Here is a 23,762-nt window from a genome sequence, read left to right as displayed (position 1 = left end):
GATGAAAACAGTGGGCAAAGCAGCCTTTGCTTGTCCTGCTTTGCTGGGGGCTCAGTTCTTTGGAGGTAGGGTATGAAATTTTCTCTTCAGGGGAAGTTCTGCGAGGACACTGTCTGTGGGAGATAGGCAGCTACTGAAATCAGTCATCCTGATAAACACTGGTTTCCAAGGTATTTCTGGGGCTGCACTCACTGTATCTGCTGACTTAGAATCTGGGGGCACAGTGTTCTATTCTTACCCATTCTTCATATTTTTGCCTGAGCCCACAGTATCTTGGGCTCCTCCACGCTGGAGGAGTTGAAAGGTGATCATAGTCTGAATCTGGATCACATTCAGAGTTAGTCCTTCACCCTTTAATCAGTCCCCATTTGTAAAATCCCATCTTCCACATAATTTCACAGGGTTTTTTTTGTTTCATCTTGTTGGCTTTTTTGTTTTGTTTTGTTTTTCTTTTTTCTTTTTTTTTTTTTTTTTTTTTTTTTTTTTATTGTTGGACTTCATCTGGTACAAAGGTTTAAACTACAGAAGTAATTTAAAATATTGTGGCATTTCCTTTCTTAATTAATCCCAACTGTTTTCCTTGGTAGTACAGAAAGTATCAGTATTTGATGAGGACATTATGCCTTCATCACTGGGGCAGTGGATTCTTCCTGCCGAGTCTGTAAACAGCAGACAAGCCACAGAGTTCAGCCTTCATGTTCTGGTTTTCATTAAGCCCAGACTAGAGGAGCACCCAGCTGTGTCTTCCTGTAAGGTCTGTCAGTCTTCCAAAGCTTGTTAACATGCTAATATAAAAGGAAATAGGGCTGACTTCAAGGAATTTACAACTAGTCTTAAACTTCAAAGACTGGAGCTACATCTCTTCAATTCAACAGCAACAACAACAAAAATCCTATAACAAAGTTCTCTTAGCCTACAAGACATGTTCGATGCATACAGATCTGTTAAGCCATAATGCACGATGCCACATTTTTTTGTGGAAGTTGCAACACAAAGCCTCCTGCAGTTGTGAAACTTTGCTCATAGCTGGTAGGTTTGATCAGAGACAAGATAAATTGCTGTCCAGCCCACAGATAGAGTATCGGGAATGATGTTGTCAATCTCTCCTTCCCTAAACCTGTTTTCTATGTAAATGTTTGCAGTGGGTAGGTGAATCGGGCTCGAACAGTAGGCAGCGTTCTCAGGTGGTGGAACTTGGACAAACTCCTTCAAGGGAATCCCTCCTGTTTGTAACAGCTGAAGGTTGTTCATCCCAGTCCGAGGAGACATCTGCGGTGTGCTCACCTGGAGGTGTCCCATCGAGGCTGGTCCCATTCTGTCGCGCTTCATGGATAGAGAGCATGGCTGTGTGCAGGTAGCGTGAGGCACCTTTGGAGCTGAAGAATGGCTTGTTGTTCTCATTCATGTGGCTACGCAGGAAGGTTTACAGAAATGACACAAGCACTCGGTGATCCTTTCCCAGTCTCTGGTGATTTGAGGATCAGGAACATCCTGAAGCAGAGCTGACATCATTTATGGCTGGGAGAAGTCAATTAGTTTTTCTCTCATTTCTATAATACCACACTTCTTTAGTTATGGGTAGCTTGAAAGATTAACTGCAAATGCTTCTTTCACCCTCGTGAATGCTCTTGGCTCCTGTTGGAGTCTACAGGAGCTTGCAGGAACTCAGCGGGAAGAGGCCACACACTCCCAGGTTCTCAGACCTGGGATGCTTTTTCACCAGTGCTGGAAGGAAGATGCCACTTTTATCTTCTATAGATCAAATCTCTGATAAAGGAAAAACCCCTGAGATAACCAATAATGCCCGTTATTTTGATGGCCCGTTATTTTGATGTTAGAAGAGATTTCCATTAAAATTCTCCTGGAGAAATCTGAAGAATTGAAATGTGTGGAAATAAAGGTTGTTTCACAGCTGAGATATCTATATACTGAAGTGCTTTGGCAGGGAACCTGAGCAATAAACGTGTCAGATGACACATCCTTGAGTCATTTGAGGAGATTTCTTCATGAGCTTAATTTTATTGAGACTGAGCTCTTTGTGTCAAAGAACTATGAGAATTTTTGTAACTATTCAGTTGACCTCAAAATTGGTTTCTTTGGTCACCCAGAGATATTCAAAGCAACTCAATGCAAATAACAATAATATAAAAGAAGGACAAAGTAGCATATTAAACTCAGCTGTTATTCACACTGTTCCTTCTCTGACAGCTTGTTAAAAATGTTGGTAAAATAGGTGCTACTGTTATACTTTCGTTATTCGGTGCTAATTAGAACAAACTTACACGGAATCAAAAGTAGTTTCTAAAGGGAGCTGATTGTTTAATAGGAATTAATTGAAAAACTAGACCACAGCAGTGAGGAAGGCCACAGGCAGCAATGGCACAGGTTTGGAGTCACTTACCAGCCTGCTCGGTGTGTGCCATGAAGGCAGATGAAGCACCGGGGGTGAGAAGACTGCAGGGCACCGGAGGCTGGGCTGGTGAACAAGCAGGAGAGCAGTGTCAGGGCTGGCTCCCACCTTCCTTTTTTTCTTGGAAGAGAGAAAGCAGAGACCTGTAAGGTAACAGGTTCTTGTGTTTGCACACTGACTGCCAGCTGGGCAGACGTCCCGTACAATGCTCTTTGTGGGCCCTTTCCCATGTGCAGCTGGACCATACATGACTGCAGCTTCTGTCATCAATGGCTGAGTCCTCCCATGCACAGGAGTTCCTGTTGTCTCTGCTGCCTTGCACTGGACTAACTGGGGTCTCTGGAAAATAACACCACCCCCAAAAAAACAGGTTAGAGTTCTTAAAGAAACAAATTGCCCCATAGAGCCTCTACTTGAAAGTGAAGCTGGGCATTTTTGATCATTTTCTTTACAGTAAAGCTAGCCTTTTAGGCAGTGATGTGCCATTTTTTCCGATGTTCTTGAAATTCCTGTTTTAAGAGGAAAAATGACAGGAAAGGCTGCAACAGTCTTGTCAAATTTCTAGGAATGGAGCTAAATATGATATGGTGTGTATCTATTGCCTTCTGCCAAAAGCACCTCAATTTTGTCAGAGAAAAATGGTAGGAGACACTGTGCCATGAGCTGATAAGGTCATATTAAATCAGCTGTCTATTGAGTCTCACATATTTTATATATAGCCATCCCCTGAGGGGGTGTGGATGTGTTCAGACCCTTGGACAGCTAATAGTGCATAGGTGATGGCTGACAAGCAGAGCAAATCAGCTAGAAGGGAACTGCACTTTTTTATTAAAAAAAAAATGCAAATTTTGAAAAAAAAATGCAGGAGGTCAACTTTGAAGGATCTTTTAACTACTACACTTTTTTTTATGCTAAGATTAGCTTTTAATATTTTATCAACAGTGTGAGTTAATGCTCCGTTTTAACTAGTGTCAGAGCACATTTGAGAAGCTCGGTCTGTGAACCTTAAAAGCATTATTTCTAAAAATCATCCAGGAGTTTTGCTCAAACGATGGCTGGCCTTGCACGTGGAGCTGATTTCTCACATGCTCGTGGGCTTTGGAGACAGAGGACGCAAAGCACGTATGTGGGATGCCTGCCCTGCAGCGCACGTGCTGTGTGGTCAACTTGCACAGCTCCAGTGTTGGAGACATCCCAGCTGCACTGCGCTTAACAAACACACAGCACAAGTGCAATGGGCCGTACGTATCCTTAAGATGTCAGATCTACTGCACACTCAGGGTATGTTTTATACAGCCTGCTCTTGAGCTGCTGCTTAGGAAGGGCTGAGATTGACAACCCAAAATCCCAGGAATAGTTTCTCCCCTGATAAAGCATCCAGATGGATAAAGAAGAAAGCAGCAAGGAAGTCCGGACCCATGACTGATTATATTGAGTGACATAAAGCAATTGGACGGCATCCAGAAGTGCACTGGATGAGCATTGGCATTATGGTCATGAGCATTTGTAACAGCAGAGAACTTTGGACCAAAGCTGTAGAGGTGAGGAGTCCATATCCCAGCTGAGGCACTGGAAAACTGATGCTAGTCTGGGAACAGCCCCCCTCCCAGCAGGAGGAGTAATGAGGAACAGCAGGAAAATAGGAAATTAGCGTTAAAAAGGAAATGAAGATCCACAGTAAAGTTATTAAAATTATCATAGAATTTGCTTTGGAAAAAAAAATGTTGCTTAATATAGCCTTAAGAATCTGGCACATTCTCGATGATGTTAATCCATCTGCTGACATTTCATCTTACTCTTATTGGTTTTGCTTCCAGTTTTTTGATACCTCAAGCATTTTAGATGTTATGTTATTGAAGTCATGGGTCTTGTACAAAACAAATTACCCCATAGAGTTAATTGCACCCATCTCACTCTTTATCTTGTTGAGGTGAACTTCTTATCTGCATTTCATTGTGAAGGAAAAAAAAATCTTTTATAGGAAAGAAACAAACACACAAAACAGGAGCAGAAGTTGATCACCTCTTGCCGTTTTCCCAAGAGCAAAATTAACAAGATAAGCCATTATTACTTGCCAGTTATTATGTGAACCCCAAATAAACTGTTACCTGGATAGACCTGAGGAAACCCTGCATTTTTGTGGAGAAGTCTATAAAAATTTCCTTAGCTGTGTTATTCATTGGAGGGTGAAGTTTGAGATTTTTTTTTAGCTGGGCAGCATCCTTGGCAAAGAAGGATGATATTTAAGCAATCATGGCACATTTATCGCGCTTCACAGCTTCGCTGTTGCACTTTCAAATTCTGACTGAAAGCATCTCAGTTTTCCAGTCCTTCCCTTTTCCGTCTCCATAATCTCTTCACTAGCAGTCATATAGAATTTCCAGATTCATTTTACTGTTGCAATACTTTGAATGTTGATTTTTGTTTGTTTGTTTTGTTTTGCCTTTCCTGCTTTTTTTTTTTTTTTTTTTTTTTTGTTTTCTTTCTTTGTTAATTGTTGCATTGTTGTGGACAGAGTAATTCAAGCAACCAGCAGCTTAACGGAGTGCGGTGTGTGCATTTCTCAAGGTGGATCAGATTCCCTCTTTAAAACAAGCATATGCTTGTGTGCAGTTATGCTCATGTAGCTTTGCGGTTAATGTCTATAAGTTATTTCACTTGATTGTGAATGTATAGATTCACTGTTGGAATTGGTGGAGTGTGTGGATTGGGGAAGTCAAGGCAGTAGGGGAATCTGTGGGGAAAACCCAATTGACTGGCTTACATGAGACTTCTGAAGACTTTTTCCTTAATTTCTTTGTGTTTTCTCTTTTGCTTCAAGGTTTTTCTTTGTTTGTACGTGTTTAAATAATGTCTCAAAAACATATGCAAACTAGCTGTCTGGCTAAAGATTTTGAAGCACACGGCAGTGGATGAAAGTGGTTGGAGAACACAAAGGAGCACCTACAGGGAAAATGTGCTTTTGCCTCCTGTCCCATGGCTGCCAACAAGACAAACCAGAAGTCTGGGGCTGCTGAAGCCAAATGCAAAACTTCTCGCACTGTGGCCAGGATTTCACCTCAGGTGAAAATACGTATCTGACACAGGTCTGAATCCTCTCTTGGTTGTAAGAGTGTCCCGCATAGTTTGCTGGGCTGCTTGGTGGGATGCAGCCCTATCCTAGGTTATGGTCTGGGTCGGTTTCCAGCAGTAGGGTGGCCAAGAGGCATTGCTAAACCTGGGCCTTAGAAAGCCCGACTCTTTGCACGCTTCACGTAGGTTTTCCTTCTTCCCTACCATCAGAAGCTGCTAAATTAGAAAGCTCTTACAAGATCCAGCTTTGTTAGAGAAACATATTCAGATAAGGAGGAATTCAGTGATTTATTCACCGGATGATACTGAATGAATGGTGTCTGTTTTCTGTGTATGAATCATAATTGACTTTATTATGATGTTCTCAATGTATTCGTTATTTGAACTGATTTCCTGATTCATTCTTTGTCAGTAGATTGGTTGCCAGCAGTTCACTGTGGGTTTTCCAATGTTTAAAATTTAAGCTCTTTGTAATAGATATCCAAGTCTTATGATGTCCTTCTTTTTCCTGATTGGAAAAATGGGTGGGGGGAGGGTTGTTGCAAATACTAATTATGCGCGTGAATTTATTTATTTATTTATTTATTAATGCTTTGAAACACTGTTTTAAAACGCATTCTCTCTAGGTAAAATGCAACTTCATGCAACTAACTCAAAACCCGTGCCCTTCCCATGTCCTGATCAAACAACATACCGAAGTCTTATGTGACACACAGATTTTTGCTCTGGTATTTGTGGAGATTGATGTGTAGGAACTCACTTGAAGAATCAGGTTGGAAAACAACTTGAATGCAGTGAAACAGAATATTCACAGACTTATTTACAGCTTTCTCTCAGTTCTAATAATAAGTGTAAGTGTGGATCATTTGAGCTGCTTCACTCTGTTTTCAGCTCTGCAAATTCTTCAGGGATTGATTTCTTTTTCAGTAGGGCTGTGTATTGGAAAACAGGATGCTATCAGGCTAAGTTCGCCTTGCACATGTACAGTGTTGATCTCGTACCATGTAATTAAGTTGTGACTCAGGAGACTATCTGCAGCCCACGCACCAGTTATCTGACCCTCTGGAATTCTGCCTTCCTCCAAGCAGCACAGTTATGTGGGCTGACAACATGCTAGGTGTTTCGAGGATATTCACTTTGGCTGAGTTTTTTGTTCTGTTTATTGTGTAGATTTATGCACAGGTAAGATTTTTAGGGCATAGAATATATTATATGAATGTGAAATGGAAGCTGATTTTTTTTTTTTTTTTTTTTTAACATCAGCATCCTGAGGCATTGCTCAATTTAACATTCTCAGTTCTTGTCCTCTCGAGCTGATCAGCTGCTCCGTGCATGCATTGATGTCTGCAGAACAAAGTCTCACCATTTGAAACACTTCTGGGTTAATCGTTGTATTCCCCTGGTCTTTCATTTGTTCATTTGTGGGTTAACAATAATAGGTAAGTGGTGTTTTGTGAAGTAGGATAAATAAACCTAAGTATAGCTCTGTGTGATTGTTGGATGGGAACAGAAATACAATGAACTCTCAATCCAATTAAAAAGCCGTTAATATTTTTCTGCTGTGTATATGTAACGGGCAATTGGAATGGATTGACAGTTTTGGTATTTGGAGATAAAAACAATAGTACCTGCTGCTATAGTAGAGTCTTTCCCTTTGCATTTTGTTTGATTGCTCCAGAAGGACTTCTACAAAGCCTTCACTGAAAGGACAAAAAGCTGCAGCTCCTTGGAGTGTTCCTGACTCCAGGTAGTAAGTGTTCATTTGATTTTGGAAGCAAGTTCATGCGTCCTATGTCTCACCATCCCTTCAGGGTCATCATACTTAAGGAAATTCTTAACCAGAGAGGAATAGGTTGAGGCTCTGAGGATTATCATAGTCGGTGATACTCTGAAGTACCGTATTAATGCTCTGGGCTTTACATTCATGTTAATTCTGGGATCTTATAACCCATTAGCAATTAGTGGAAAGTCAGCGTGTCCTGTGAGGTAGGTATTAACTCTCTGCCTGGCTGTAGTGATGGCTAAATATATCAAAGCTGTTGTGCATCTGCTTTGTGAGGGGTTAGCCACTGACCATTTGCATTAACAGTCAAAACTTTTATTAACAAATATTAAGCAAGTTTTGATTAGAAAAATCATTAGCGGATAAAAAGGAATAAGTTAAAAAAGTAATTTAGAATAAATGTTCAAGAGGGTGTTTCCTTGACAAGTTAGAACAGTCATTGCTATTTTTGTCTTGCTATCCAAGATGCTGGCGAGGAAAGCAAGAGGTGGGGAGAGCACAGCCGCTAGCAGGGGGCTCACACACCGAGCAGACGGTATCAGTACCTGCCCCAGCTCTCAGCCATGCCTGCTCAGTGGTAGTTTCTGAAGGACCCAGGATGTTATTAGGCTGGAGTCAGTCTCCAGTAATTCTGTCCTTGCAACACCCTAAGAGTAAGACTCCACTACAACAGATGTAACTGGAGTTTACTCCATATACAGATGCCCTGTGAGAGCTCAGGAAGCTTTCAGATTCCCTCCTGCACAAGCTCCTTGTGTTGGGATCCGTGGCTCAGTCTCAGTCATCCCAGGTACGGGATCTCTCCTGCCTGAATCGTGACTGATCCCATTTACGTTCGCTTACACGTTCAGCTCAACTTTTTCTGTAAACAAAGGGAAGAAATCCATGACAAAGCTCTCAGCACTCTTTTTTAATAACAGCATGGTTAGCTATCTTTAAAATCTGCTGAACAATTAAAGACATTCACAGAAACAGCAAAGGCATTCCTCCAGCCCCGAACATCAGCAGCGTGCGGCACGTTACATAACCACTGCTGCTCCCAAAGCGGGACACTTGGATCAATTAGTCTGTAGGTAAAAACCCTCCAGATTACTACTTGCTGGAAAGGGCTTTCTGAGCAATTTTGGAGAGCAGACTGTATTAAAAAAAAAAAAAAAAAAAAAAAAAAGCTTGAGAAATGACTTTCAAACAGAAGAAAATCTCACCAATTGTTAGATGAATTGCAGGGATGAATTCAGGCAGGCCTGTCCACTCTGCAGGAGCAGAAAAGGAGGCAGAGAAGAGGTGGCTGGTGGTAGGGCTGGTGGCAGAGCAGGGGCTGCAACCCCAGTGGTGGCCACGAGCTGTGTGCTCTGTGGTCCCTCTGCAGCGTTATGCTTCAGCCAGGACAGCTGCATCCCATGACAATAAAGAGAGAAAATGTGGATATTTATATGGATAACTTTAAAGGCAGGTGGTTTTTTTTACTGTTAAATTTACAGGTAATTTGCATAAATAATTTGTAAGACAAAGTGTAAATGACGCTCAGCTGAAGTGACCATTTTGACAAGCAAGTGCAAACATTGTCAGAACATTGGCAGATCTGCTTTGGACAAGACTGGGTTTGACAGCTTTTTCTGTGTGCATCTGGGTTTTCTTGGGGTGGGGGTGGGGGGACAGCAAGGGGGAAGTGTTTCTTTTATTTTTTCCCCCTTTTTTATGGGCTACTTAGGCATATCACATAATAATTATCCAATTTTTTATTTTTTTCTACCTAACTCTGTAGTTGAAGATACTAAAAAAGAGTGTGCAAACCAGAAAGTCCTTTTGTGTGTGTGTGTGTTGTGCGCAATACCATTTAAACAAATGCAAGACCATTATGAAGCATGCAATGCTTGCTTTCCACCATCTGACATAATAATTTAGCTCCAGTTAAAGGTGGTGACTTCGAGAGAGCTTGCAAGATGCCTTAACCCAGTGATAGATACGGATGATGTGGGTTGGGAGTGAGAGGATGAACATTTTAAAATTAAGGGAATACTCAAAATAATTCTTATTTCATCTTAGAATTAAAATGGTAAAATTAGAGGGTTTACATGGCTTGATTTTTGGAGATTTTAAATTCTCACAACTTAAATATAAAACATGGAAACTCAGGTGTTCCTCATTTTAGTGTTTGTCTAGGCCTATAGATCTTTTTCTCAACTTCCATCCTTCTTATGTTACACTCAGTTTGGGCAGAGTCTTTTCCTTTCCACTTTCTCTTTAGCTCTCATGCAGCCCAGTGCTCCAAGGCGGTGGTGGGAACCTTTCCTATAGCATTGAAGTGTGCTGGAAAGCTGGAATATCAAAAGGTGAATCCCAACACACATCTACTTGCACTGGTGTAAAAGAAGCCCCAGAGAAATATTACTTTATTTACATCTAAATACATATATATATAATTTAAAAATAGGCTGCAAATGAAGATTGGACATCTCTTGGTATGTAGCATGTTGGGGATTTAGATGATCAGAAAAATGTGATTTTCTCATTCTTGTACTGCCCAATTAGTGTGATGTCCCCGGGTCTAGTGGCTTTTTAAGGTCAAAATATACAAAATATGGATGGGTGTAGAAGCAGATTTTCTGTTGACTTCTGTAATAATTTCACCTCTGGACCATTGTTTATCACTGTTCATCTTGACCATCTGCATCTGTTTTAATAAAAAGAATATTTAAGAAACTGTTGGAAAGCTAACCCAATTTTCTTTTAATGCATTATGTAATTAAATCTTCATTGAGATTTGAGAACTGTGCAACCACAAAAGAATTAAGAAACAAAAACAAGAGTGATCATATCTTTGTATCTAGAAGCATATTCAGGATAAATTTGCATGCAGAAAGAAAAATGTATGGTCAGTTAAGTATGAGACCATTAGAAAAAAACATCAAAACAAACTATCCCAAAGGCCTGTCCTGCAAATATTAACAGGTGGGTAGGATTACAGAAGTGAATAGCTCCCTTACATACAATAAGATTTCTCTGCCATGTAGTTTAGACATACACACCTGGAAAATTAAAGCCTGAATGTTCCAAGTCTCTTTTAGCCGCGTTAGGAATGAGAAAAGAAAGGAGCTAAATTATGTTTGGTTAACCTGGTACTCTTTCAGGGCATTAAACACAAAGTGGACATGACCTGACTCTGACTGGATGAGCTTTTCCTAGCTTATTTCTTAATGACGTATGTTGGGGATAGCCAAGCCGTGGTTCACGAGTTCATGCAGTTTGCAAGCGGTTCGGGCTGCGGCTGGAGCACGTGAGCAGCCTCATCCCACAGGCACCAGTGGGAGTCTGCAGCTCCATCTCCCTCTGCATCTCCACCGTAACTTCTGCCCCATGAAAATCTCAGCAAGTGGTTCAGGCTCAAAAAGACCAGCTTTCATAGTCTATCCCTGGGTTTTACTGCTGTGCATACATGAATGTGCCTTGCTGATTGATGTGCACTTACAAACACATGAAATCGCACCAGCAGTGCTGTTGATTTCCACCAAACTACATGGACTGTTAGTCCTCATCCAACAGAATAAGGTAGCCAGAACTGAAAATACTAAATTGTTAGTTTTGTTGCAGAGCTTATTTGTGATAGAGGTTTTATCTAAAACCTCTAAACCATTCATCCAGGGATCTACGTTTCAATGCATAGAGATGATCTTGGATTTCCAGTAACTTTTTTTTTTTTTTTTTTTTGCATGTATTGAGTTTGCAGAAGAGCGATCTTTCTCCTTTCTAATCATTCACTGAGAAATGAGGGAAACCCCCACCATCCTGAATATGAGTTATCTTGTATTTTTGCTAATGTATATAATTACTGATGTGGGTGTTCCCACATCTTAGAATGGAAAAAGTGCTTGCCAAGATTGAAAAACTGTAGTAAGCAATATAAATGATTTCTCTCACACACCAGCATTTCTTGCTGAGACAAGTGAACTGGAACTGTGTTTAAAACCATATAATTATACTCCTATATATCATTTATTAAATCAGATTCCCCCACCCTCTCTTCTTTCAAGTCACTTCTGAAAATGCTTTTCTTCCAAGAGGCCTGCTAGCTGGGGTCCTCCCCTTTTAAGAAGTCTTTCCAAACACTGAAAACAAACAAAAATGTAAACAGCACGTCAAGGCTCCGCATGTGACAAGTCCCTGTACCATCACTGCTCTTTGCTTCAATCAATTTTTGCTCCAGCTTCACTTTCACTGCTGTCTGCAGATACGAGCCATTGGAGCTTGGGGTCTACCCCAGATGTCCAGGGGTCGCACGGAGCATTTTGATCATCCAGCCTGGCTTTGTCCATGACACGGGCTGTGTAATTTCAGTTCTCTGTTCCACAGTGCAGGACCAGGCTGGAACTGCCTGTTCAGATGATCCGTGTGCTGTAGAAAGATGTCTGGATTTCCTTATTTCACACTCATTTTTGTGCTGTTTAAAATATAAAGAAGCTGACCTAGTGTTTTCACACCCATGAAATAGAAGGACTAATGAACAATTTTCCAAAGAACACAGATTGTATATGCAAAGGTCCAGTATGCAAATCCTGACTTGTTTATGCCTCGGGTTGTGCATACAAAAAGCTGTTTAACTTTGAGCCAATATATCTTTCTTTCCAGCACCCACACCTCACTCAACCCACCACCTCTGAGAAAGCCTGCGGAAAAGACTTTATACCATGCTCCAAAGGGTTGGGGAGCATGGCTGCGTTGGACACAGGGACCATCTGAATATGAAGTGGTCCCTGCAATGAAATCCCTTGCAGTTAAACCCAAAGTGGAGGTTCTGGCCTGTTGGCTTGTGAGGAGGGTCCTCTCTGTCATGAAGCTTGGAGTTAGTGCAGGCATGTGGGGACTGGGACCATTGTTGCTGAGTTTGTGGTGTAGATGGGATGGCTCATGTCCTTAGGATAGCTTTCCCCAATGCATATTAAGCTTTGTTGGCATCTTTGGGACTTTCACTGCATAGTTTGAGAGTCTGATGACTTTGGAGGCTCGTTCTTACCTTGGCAAACGTGGGGCTGTATTGAAACCCCTGCATGGCAGACTATGAGTCTGGACAGAGAGGTTTTTCACGTGGAAGTACTAATCCACATAAGCAATAGCTGCTAGTGTGGTGCTGCAGTTTTCTCATATTAGGCTCATTTTTTCTTTGGTCATTGTTAGTAACTGTCACTGAGACAGGAAAATTGTGTATTAAAGGTTCAATATGTAAAGGGAAGAGATACCTATACAACTGGGTGCATGATGAAGGGGCATTGAACTTCAGTCTATTTTCCCATCAACCTTTTTTTTTTCTCCTCTCTTCAAACTATTTTTCACTTTTATCTGAGTTTTTTTTCTATCACACTTTTCTGTTAGTCCTTTTCTGGTCAATGTTTCTGAAGTGTTGTTATGCAATGTCCTGGTTCTGGTCAATCTCTCCAGCCCTGTAGCAGGAGAATACAGCTCCATTAGTTCTTGTGTGCTGCTGTAGCCAAGATGCCTAACTTGTAACACAGTGTTTAAGAAGATGTATTTTATATTGGTTTCTTTGGGATTTAATTAAATTTCTTAATGAATCTTTTTTGTACTAGCCAAGTTACCATGTGTTTTAACAAAATGCAATATGAAATAGAACAAAAAACATTATTTGAAAGAAGATGCTGAGAAGTATGGGAGTTATTTATGCTGATTGTTACTTAGTGAATACTTGAAAACTGTCACGTTTGGGACTATTCTTATTATGAAAGTATTCATTCTCAGGAAAAAAAAAAAAAAGGTACAAACAGTGCAAAATATAAAGAAAACAAACCCAGCTATAAGAAAAACAAATGTACTGGGTACCTACCATGATCAAAAATCTGATGAATTTACAGCAACGTCTGTCATAGGAAGAATTGTAACATATTGTTCTTTTATTGTGTTTTATGCCTTTTATTAGCTTGCAAATCTAATTAGGAAACCAATTGGCACACAGTATGCAATGACGGAAGCAGTACCACCTATTCTTGTGGCAGCTTTGGTTTTGCTTTATGGGTGGTCTTTGTTCTTAAAGGCTTATATGAATACCACATATTAGCTGAGCTGGTTCTCCCTTGATGTCTGTGTTGTATTGTACACATGTTGTCACTGTTTGACACTTAAACAATCCAGATTCTTACCCAGCCCATATTTAGTGCCATAATAAACTTCTGAGCATATGTTCTTGAGAGCAACAGTAACATTCATCACTGCAATGTGACATATAAATAAGCACTACTGGAGAGCCTACATGCCTTCAGAGGGCAGAACTGGACTGGAAGGTGTGTGCTGAAGGGATGTGGCCATCATCTGCAGTGTCCTTACTGGGCCTTTTTCTTCTTTGCCTTGTCTCAGTAAATCAAAGCGTTTGTCGAAGTGACCTCCAAAATTCACCCCGTACATGTGAAAAACACACATTGTTACAAAACTTTTTTAGTGAAACATTTCCTGTTTGGGGCTTTGGCCTGACAAACAGTGGATGTAAGGCATAAACCATTCGTCTTCTCTCATCTAGCTTGTTCTCTCTTGCAGTGGGGAGCTCCTCTGAGGCCTGGTCCAAAGCACTGGTCTGGTAGACACAAGGTACCAACGCTTCCTGCTCCCGTGAGTCTCCTTCTGTTGTTTTTGCAAAATTCCTGTGCTTGAATGGTTTTGTTTTGGCAGAGGATTTTTTTTTTCTTTTTGAGGTGGCTTTGGGAGAAATGAAGAGGGAGTTGCAGATGAAGGGTTTCAGGATTTGACTTGTCCCTTGTTCTCTCTGAGCAAGACCAGAGGCTTACAAAGACTAAGGATAGTACAACAGATTTAAAGCATAGTCATATCCTGTCTTAGTTGGGTAAACACATTCTGATTCAATGAGAGCTTTGTCTGAACAAGGACAGAAAAGTTGGGCTCCGAACAAGGAAATAATTTATATAAGTCTTAACGAATATTTAATATGGAGCATTAATTATAAAAAGAGGAGTATGAATTTTGATGTCCTGCCTTTGAGTGACAGATCACCTAGTGTCATCTTGGCCTGAGGAAGACCACCAGCTTGCTAATTACTCATGTATATTAATCCAGTGAGTGTCCTATTATAGCAGTAGCTCTTTAAAGGAACAGATATGGATGAAAAAGGGAAGATATGCTGAAAACTGAAATTATATAAGAATCATATGCCTTTATTGCTTTGGTTAATACTTGAATTTTTTTTGATTGACATTGCTGAAGATCCGCAGAGATTTCCAAGTGCCGGATGTTTGTTACATAAGCACAAGTATTAAAATAGCATTACTATATGTAAATGCAATAATCCTTGAAGTTTCTTGCACTGAAGTGACATTTCTTTGAGGGTAAGTGGCTTTCCTGAGGTAGCCTTTCTGCTCGATACCTGTTGTTGTAAGTCCACCCGCCCTCCTGGACCAGGTGTAAGGTGCCCCCTGCGAACCACTCGTGTCTCCCATGAGGGGCCTACAGGGCAGCTCTGCAGCAAAGAGGCAGCACACACACTGCAAGCTTCTACCACAGTGACAATGGGGGAAAAATAATGCAGCATGTTCCAGCCCTCAACAACAGCTCATTCTGTGAACTGAAACAGAAATAAGGATGAAGCTTCCGGGTGCTGTCACAATACCAGCAATTTATCTGTTGAAGACTGACTTTTTTTTTCTTATAGCAATAACTGTGTGCATCAGCACTGAATCCTACTTGAAAAGTGAGATTCATTCATATCTGACCTTGGTTTGAGTTTTACCCACTGTCCTCATTAGGAAAATGAAGTCTAGCACCTTTCACCCTTCTGTCATCCCCAGAGCATTAGCATTTTGAATCTCCATCAAGGCCTGGACTTTCTGCCCTGATTTCATGCTCTGCATGTGTGTACAGTGTGTGAGAGAGCAGAGAACATTTGAGAATAAACCGCATTAGCTCTTGAGGAGAGATTGTAAAATTTTAATATTATGGTTGTCTGGTTTGATCTAGCATCTGGTCATTGAATTGTATCATTGCAAGAAACATGAGAACAGCAGCATGACCATGAGGTATATTGTGTTACAGAATGAGGTTACATAGCACCAAAGCACCACCATATTTCAGTAACAAATGCAGCTTCTGGGGAGTTTTGTTATCATTGCATAAGCTTCAGTGCTCCCTGGAAGATGACACTGATTCAGACAGAAAACACTAATTCAGTTCTTGCCAGCAGAGCCAATTGTCTCTTTGATTACATTAGACTGACAACTGGTTTTCAATGTCATTGTCAGCTGCAACTTCTCATACATGGGGCACTGGAGCATGAACAGGGCTCCCTTTATTTAATTATTTCTGCGTATTTCTGTATTTGTGAAGAAGGCAAATGTGAGGCCCCCATCCAGCATATCAGAAAGTGTCAGACGTTTAGATTACAAAACTTCAGCAGTGGCACCTGGCCTCCTTTTTAAAGGAAGGTCCCAAATAGTTGTGTCACCTGAGAATGAGCTTGAAACTTTTATTTCGTCGGATACTGTTTATTGCATTAAATTATTTGCGGAACGACTACATTTATTTGGTAAATGAGATGTAACTGGAACACTGGATGCGAGCTGCACACTGCAGGCACTTACTCTATAAAATTTCCCTGGCTTCGGTGGGTGGTGTTTGAGCATGCCAGCCTTGTGCTCCATTCATTCCTGGTTCTGGATGAGCATGAAGCTCAGGGAATGTCTGACTGTGCCGGGACACAGCACCGATCCAGATGTGGTGCTGAGGGGACAATGCAGGCTGCAAGGTGCCTCAGTAGGCTTTGGGATGTGGTCGTTTCAACCAGCACATGCAGCCACCAGGGATCTCTTTGAACTAACCCCACTTCGATGGTGCTGGGCTCTCTCCACCTTCCCCCTTTGCATGTAGACCATGGGCTGTTAGGTACAGCCTGGCCAAGAGCTGTCCACTGCTCTCTGTGCTTTTGCTCAGGCCATGGTTTGGTTCATTTTATGGAGCCCAGGCCTCCCAATGGCTGAGTGCTGTGCTCGTGTGCAAGTGTCTAAAGCCATGGAAGGCAGCCAAATCCCTACCCTGCTGTCCCCTGCATACTCCAGCCCTTAAAGTGGGATGTGGGAACCAGGGGGCAGCTGGGGAGGGGATCAGGAGCAGGCTGCAGAGCTTGGACTCTTCATGTGAGCTTTCCTGGTCCCTCTCAGCAGAGCAGGGATTAAGGGAGCTGTGGGGCAGGGGCATTTTTTTGTTTGTTTCAAATCTTTTCATTCTCTTTCTCTTGAATGGAGTACGGGTGGGTTTGCTTTTTGTTTTGTTTTAACGTTTTCTTCCCTGTAAGGGTTATAAATGCATTTTTAAAAAAATACAGCTGACTTTTTTTCACTAAATATAGTTTCTTAAAGACCTGTGGGCTTAAGCAAAACAAGAGATTGACAATAAAATGAAGTATCAGCAATGAAGGTTGCTCTGCCAAATCATATGCTATTAAAATAGTATTTTTGAATGAGTTTTATATACTAATCCTGGTGTATTAGAAATACCCCAGGAGGTCTAGAAACAAGTTGGTGATCAAAGAGGGAGCTCCACAAGCTCACAGTAGCTCTCTGAAATGTAGCCCCATTAAACGGCTGCTGCCAACTCTGCGTGATTCTTCCTTGCCTGCAGAATAGGAGATTTATGTTCTTCATAAACGTGTATCCTTCTATTTCTGAATCCTCTTCTACTGCTCCCATTGCCCAAAAGCCAAACAAAGCTAACCTCCTCCAGGTCCCAGAGTGAAAAAATGCAAACACACTGCATTTAAAAGTAGATTTAGCAACTCCAAAGTGGGCGATTTGGTTCCACCCATCAAACCTGAGTTCTCTGATCTAAAGTCAGATGGGTGCTACTCCTAGCGAGATGTGTGCCAAATCTAATTAAGCTTTGCATAATGTGCATCTTGGGTGATTTGATTTATTAGCTTTGTTTGAAGAAAGTAATAATAAAAAAAGAAAATGGCTTTGGTAATAAGCCGTTTGAATTCCCTGTGCAAGTAGGCACAGTCCCTCCTGGATCTCGCTGCAATGTTCACAGGGTGCTCGGCTTCCCTCTCAGCAGCCTGGTGCAGTGCTGGGGTTGGGGTCCCACTCCTTCGCTCTCCTGGCTTTTGCCTCGATGTAGGTATGCAGGTAGTCCCCCCGTGTCCAATGATTTCCTTTCTCACAGCCACTGTACCCAACAGGAATTCTCACATTTCTACGTTGGTACCAGTGGAACTTAGGCAGAGAAGGACTGGAGATGGCTGCAGTGTGCACAGATGCCTACGTTAGCACTAAGTGCTGGGATTTGCAACTGGAAAAGAAGTTCCAGACCCCATGCTAGCGCAGCAAAGTTGCTTTTGATAGCTAAGGTAGCTCTTAGCTATCTCATTATTAATTGGAGGCGTGCAGTGCAGGCACGTCCTGTGGCTTAGATCCTCAACACCCCCAGTGCTATTGATTCTGGTGGGCCAAGTTATGGCGGTTGGCCATGGAGCTATCTCATATCCTGTGGCATTCCTGATGCTGGGTTCTCGCTTGCCATCCTAATACTGGCCTGTCTTTTGTGTCTTTGATGTCTTGTGCTCTGTGGGTTATGGAGGAGCGTTTCCTGCAGGGCTCTTGATAAGGCTACCTCTAATTCCAGCAAGGAGAGGCTCTCTGGTCCCTTTGCTTCCTTCATCCCCTAAAGCATCATCTCGTGGGTCTATTGCAGCATGACCCAACACGAATCTGCATTTGTAAACATCAACATTGCAGTGCTGGTGTTCATTGCACAGCATGGAAAGATTTACTGGAAAGTGGCACGCACTGAGAATTTATAGATACTACTTGAGTGGCTGCAATAGCTTTGCCCTGGGATCAGATGGAAAAACCATTGCCTTGGGGTCAGATCAGCAGTGGTATTTCAGCATATAACTTCCAGTAATTTCCGTGTGAATAAGGGGCTAATAGGCCTGGGTTTCTGGAAATTTGAACCTCTGCTCCCCATCCCACTCTTTAACTGCAGTAGGCACAAAACCATGACCGAGCGCTGAGCATCTGCAGTTTCTGCTCAGTGGCTATAAATTACTTCCAGGGAAAATATCTGAAATTTTTATTTGGCATTGACATTGGAAACGGAGCTTTGAGGACTATCAGTTCACAGGGCTGTTGTGTTATCCTAGGGTACGATAATGAATTGAAGAATAATGGATTCTAGGAGTGTTCCTATTACCCCACGGAGGGAAGCAATGTCTATTTGTCCTCACTAGTTCCAGGATGATCCCTTCTAAAACCTTTCAGATTATTGCTGCTTACAACTTAGAAATTGGGAATTAGATGTAGAGCCTGATTTGGTTTTAGCTGGTCACAGGATGTCTTGGGATTTTATATTTGGAGATTATTAGGATATACAACCCATCTGTAAGTGCCAATGTGTCTCTTCAGCACTATTTCATGCTACTGTGAAATAAGGCACATGATAGGAACACGCCTGCATGATCTGATGAAATATTACTTTTTTTTTTCATTTGTTAAACAGATTTGGCATATCACTTATTTATGAGAATATCCATAGCGTAGAAATGATTAAATGCAAGATATTTTTTGCCATGTAGTTCTTTCTGTTAGAAAAATCAGATGTGTTATACTTATTTTTTTTTATTATTTTTTTTAAGCTCAAGCTCTGAAATGCTTTATTAGTTTAAAAGAGAGTAATTCCTTTTCTTTGTAAAAAACAAAAACATATTCTTTTCACTGAAATGAGCGAGGAGAAATAGATGGATTAACAGCAATTTTTTGACATAACTTGAGTGACAGTGGCCATTTACCTGCTCCAGCTGCTGGCATACAGGGGGAAATCACAGAAAGAGCCTGGGGAGAGTGAGAAAGTTTTCTCTAGCTGTGGTAATGAGCAGAAGGGTCTCGGGTAGGCATCTTTGCAGTTATGGGATCTCCTTTGTCCTTAGGAAACACAGCAACAGGGTGAAAGCTCCTGTCCTCATCTCCTTGATTTAACCCCAAGACAGAAGCTGGGATTTTCAAAGGCACCTGAGAGCGCGAGTGCTCCGCTCCCATTGAATTTTAATGGCTTTTGAATGCTTGACTCCTTCAGGCTTCTCTGCAAACCTCAGCCTTGGTTCATCTGCCTGCTTAGGGGCTTGACTAACAAGGTTTTAACCCAAGGGGCAAAACCTCTTTTCATGCAAGTCAGGTGCTCTCTTCCAAAAAGCTGTGTGTACGCAGGGAATCTGCGCCCTTCGTGTGTGTGGAGAGGGGCCTACGGAGGGGCCAAGGGAAGAGGAGTTTATTTTTAAACTGGTTTTACTGAGCTACAGACAGCGCTGCGCACCGCCTCTGCTGACTCTGCAGCCTTCTCTGCGCTGGGCTCCGTCTGACAGTGACTCAGAGGCAGCAAGAGAGTGATTACGGCTCCTGGCTCTAACGTTGAGTCTGTTGGGAGGAGGAGGATAATTCATTAATTTATTTGGGACACTGGATGGTTTCCTCGCTGTCTGCAACAACTGGGTGTGAGCAACCCCAGCTCCAGCTGCTGGCGGACGGGTTTTGCAGAGGCAACGTTCCCTCCCCGGCACCGCCGGCCGAGCGGCGCGGCAGCTGAGGCATCCTGTCCGTGGGCTGGGGGCTCGGGGAGCTCGGCATTCAGTCCTCACAATGCTCGTGTGGTAGTGAGAGACTGCTTTCCAAGCCTGCTAGGGGAGTTTGCCATAGCACAAAGTCTTTTGCTTTCCCCTGGAAATGGTGGTGTCTCCGTGGCAGTGCTGTTTGGCTGGGCAGGGATTTGTTTGGGAGCACGAAGGGAAAGCAGCTCCCAAGGGCTTAGGGGCTTCACCAGCATCGTGCTGAGCAGGTGCCAGCTGGTTCCACTGAAGCCAGTGGGCTTGTCCCTGAGACTATCAATTGATCAGTCAAAAACTCTCAGAAAATTGTAGGCATCTATTTCTTCCCCTGTTAGCACGAATCAGGAGCCAGCTCGATTACAGAAAATGCTGTGGTGCTGGAGACAACAGGGAAGCTTACTTGTGTTTTTACAAGGAGTCAGATTTCCCCGAGTGCCAAGTGTAATCAATTATTACAATTATTTAAAAAAAAATCCATTTCTTACAAAGGTGATCCTCCGTCCTGAACACAGTTTAATCTTTGCATCTCAGCTCCCTCTGAAGGAGCTGCAGAGCTGTGAATGAAGTGCCACCAGAGGAAGGGCTGGGCTGCTCTACCTTACTCTACCCTACCTTACCTTACCCTACCCTGCCCTGCCATTTCATATCTGCAGCTGCAGAAACAGCATTTCATTTCCTACTCCCTGAGCTGCAATTACCATAAATTGAAATCTACCTACATATGCATTACTTCAATGTAAATGTCACAGGGTCAATATCCCGACTGGGAATGTTGCATGCTGCCATAACATAAATATTTAGTAGTAATGACAGTAATAATAAGTTAATCTTCTGTTCAGTTTCTAAATGTTTGCTCTAATAAAATAATAAAAAAGTAAAATCTCCATTCCTCTATAGTGCAAGGACAAAATATGAAATATGCATTCCGAACGCTGTGTTTAAGTTAACGAATGATGTTTTGCTAGAGAATTAGGAGATGTGATTTTCAAAGCCTTCTATGGAGTTTGTTTTGCCATCAGTCTTAATCTCTGCAGGATGTGGTAAAGAAGATTAGTTTTGGCAGTTTAATACTTCCAAAGAAAAATATTTTGCAAAATCTATGACAACTAGACAATGCTTAAAACGTTTTATTTACCAAAGGCCATATTTTCAAACGTGGTCAGTGTCCATTACAACACACTCGTCCTGAAGCTCTCTGTAGCCGCAGCTGAGATTAGCTGTTTGGGTCGCGTGTTAATGTTGTGGATGTGATTGTGAATGTTGCGTTGCAGCAGGAAAACCAGCCCCCAGAAATTGCAGATACAGAGATATGTGTTGGCTCCAAAGTCCATTTTTTAATCTTGATTTCAAGAAGTACTGAATGGAAAATTACTTTAGGGCTATGCATTTTAAATGCTTGGCTCCCAAGTAGGAAATTTTAAAAGCATCTGAGTAATTTCTGAACATAATCCCACTCACTTTTGCATGAGGCTGGTTCTGAGAATTTTTGGGAGACACTCTTCAGATCCACTTTAGGTGGTTGAAATAACTTTTGTCATATCTTGAGGAGCAAGATATGAAATGTTAAGAAGCTAGCATGATGGATCTGATGGTAATTGCTTCCATTAAGTAGATGATTTTTAGCATCCTGTCAGCCCGTCATTTGGTGGACCTCCTTGTTGAACAAGCCCTTCGTAAATGTGGTTGAAAACCTGGTTTTAATTTGTGAGTCACCTTGAGTGGAGCTCAGGAGAGGCATTTTGACTACTGCAGGTGGCTGAAACCCTGAGTCTGTCTCTCATCTGCAATTATATTCTTGAAGTTTCACCACCTTATTCCACAGCTGATTTTTTGGGTTGGAAACACGGTGAAAACATAAACACAACCTAGCGTCTCATCACTGCTTGGCTTGGACAGAAATTACATAATTGCACTTTTTGCTGGGAGGAACTATTTTGAAGTGATAATGGTTTTCTTAAAGAGACGCTGTGAAGATATGCATCAAATATTTATTTCCATAAAAAAATCCATCCTCAGCCCTGAGATGAGCACCACCTTGGTTTATTAAAACTGAAAATGTCTTAATAATATGATTGACTAATGAGCTGTGTGACCCTGAAAAGGGAAGATGGCAGCTATTCCCCAACTGCTCTGTAATTATGATCTGGGATGAGGGATTTAATCTTGCAGTCATGCAAAGGAAATTTTTTGAGTGTAATGAAGGTGGAGCCGAAGCTAGAATGAGTTCAGTTAGCTGTAGGATGATGTTTTGTCTTTTTTAAGCTGTAGACTGGAATTTAATGCATCTAACCATAGACACCATACTTGTAAATGGATTTAGACTCTGGTGTGTGACTGTGGGTTTCCAACAATGTTCCAGGGATTTTTCAAAAGCCAGAGACCTACTGGTATAGATTAACACTAGTGAGTCCCTCTACCCTCTGTTGCCAGTGCCTGTGCCTGCTCTGTCCTTAAAAAGCTGGGTACTAAAGCTGCAATAGCTATTCCCTGAGGCCTGACCATCTGTCCTAGAAAGGTGACAGCCTTACAAGTGAGATACCCATGTTTCTGACAATTAATCACAAGTCCCACTTCCTAAAGTGAAGTTCTGACTATGAGCATATTTAAATAATTTGTGCATTGCTGTCTTCAGGTAGATATGCCCTACTATTCATCGGTAAGCAGAAGTTAAAAACCCCGTTCAAAAATCCCCAAACCTCCCACAAATTGAATGAGATTTCCTCTGGATTGGTACTTTTCAAACTCTTCTGGTGGGCTGGGTGCACTTCTTTATAACATGTTGAAGCCTTCTCATTATAGGTTTGCTTTTTAAAATTATCTAAGTCCCTGCAGTCCTTCAGGTCTGTAGACCACAAGCTGAAAGCCAGTGGTGTGGACAGCTTATCTGCAGGGCTGTCTAATCAAGAGTACCGTGAGTCTGTCTGTCCTTTCACCATCCACCCATTCACGGATATGAGGGATCTGAAAACCTGATGAACTTCAGTGACTTTGTCAGAGGGATCCAAGCTAGCTCACAGGACCTTGGCAGTAGAGCTAGGAGGAAGCACCGTATTTCACTTTTCTGTTTCATAGCAAGAGAACTGTTTTCGTTTCCAAAGATCTGTATCAGGGAACTTGTCTTCCAAAGAGCGCTGCTCATTCCTGAGCCACCTTTATTTAAGGTAAAGCCACAGCTCAGCAAAAGCTAAAGAAATTGCAATGGTTATTTTCTAAATTAGATTTTAAATGATGTTAAAATTCCAAATTTTAAATTTGTTGCAGGGTCTGGGACCATAAATCAACTTGCATCATTTGCTGGTTTTACTATTCCTGGACAATTTTAAATTTAGAAAAAGAATTAAGCCTGGTAAATTCAAAACTTTTTTTTTTTTTTTTTTTTTTTCCTAAAACTTTTTTATCAACTGAAAAATTGTGAAGAAGTTGAAAAAAATGTTTGGTTAGAACCAAAGTAAAGCAGTTTATTTATTTTTGGACACTTCACATGTAAATATATGAAATTGCAGGACACATGCGAACAAACAACTGCTTAGAAAAGAAATCAATTATTTCAGTAAGAGCCAAAAGGAGAAATTGGAGTTTTCAGGGAAGTATTTCTGTTTGTTTTGGTCTCTGAAGGGAACGCTTGGCTGAAACTGGCACCAAGGCACTGCTTCATTGGAACAGGCTGCCCAGGGAAGTGGTGGAGTCACCATCCCTGGAAGTCTTCAAAAGACGCTTAGATGTAGAGCTTAGGGATATGGTTTAGTGGAGGGCTGTTAGCGTTAGGTTGGAGGTTGGACTCGATGACCTTGAGGTCTCTTCCAACCTAGAAAATTCTGTGATTCTGTGATTCAGGTTTGCTGAGTGTGCAGCTTTAGCCTGAGCGCTGTGAAGGATTTTTCTGGCTGTTGGAGAGC

General features: G+C 41.7%; 1 protein-coding gene and 1 long non-coding RNA gene across 20 annotated transcripts in view; one reads left to right on the top strand and one right to left on the bottom strand.

Annotated features, from left to right (window-relative positions):
• LOC311445534 (uncharacterized protein) overlaps positions 1–23,762 on the top strand; it is a 265,193-nt gene that overhangs the window by 74,200 nt on the left and 167,231 nt on the right. For all 19 annotated transcript variants that reach the window (XR_014698473.1, XR_014698474.1, XR_014698475.1 and 16 more), the window contains one exon: positions 13,806–13,877. The gene's annotated coding sequence lies outside the window, so the exon portion shown is untranslated. The remainder of the gene's footprint in view (positions 1–13,805; positions 13,878–23,762) is intronic.
• Positions 7,565–8,653, bottom strand: LOC311445971. The gene is made up of 2 exons (XR_014698691.1): positions 8,471–8,653; positions 7,565–8,127 (listed from the first exon to the last, which is right to left on the bottom strand). It is a non-coding gene; the product is annotated as an uncharacterized lncRNA (long non-coding RNA).

This window comes from Aythya ferina (genome assembly GCF_964211825.1).
Source record: "Aythya ferina genome assembly, chromosome: 16".
Classification (NCBI taxonomy): Eukaryota; Metazoa; Chordata; class Aves; order Anseriformes; family Anatidae; genus Aythya; species Aythya ferina.
The sequence above is the reverse complement of the archived record's forward strand: the minus strand, read 5'-3'. Positions and strand labels throughout refer to the sequence as shown.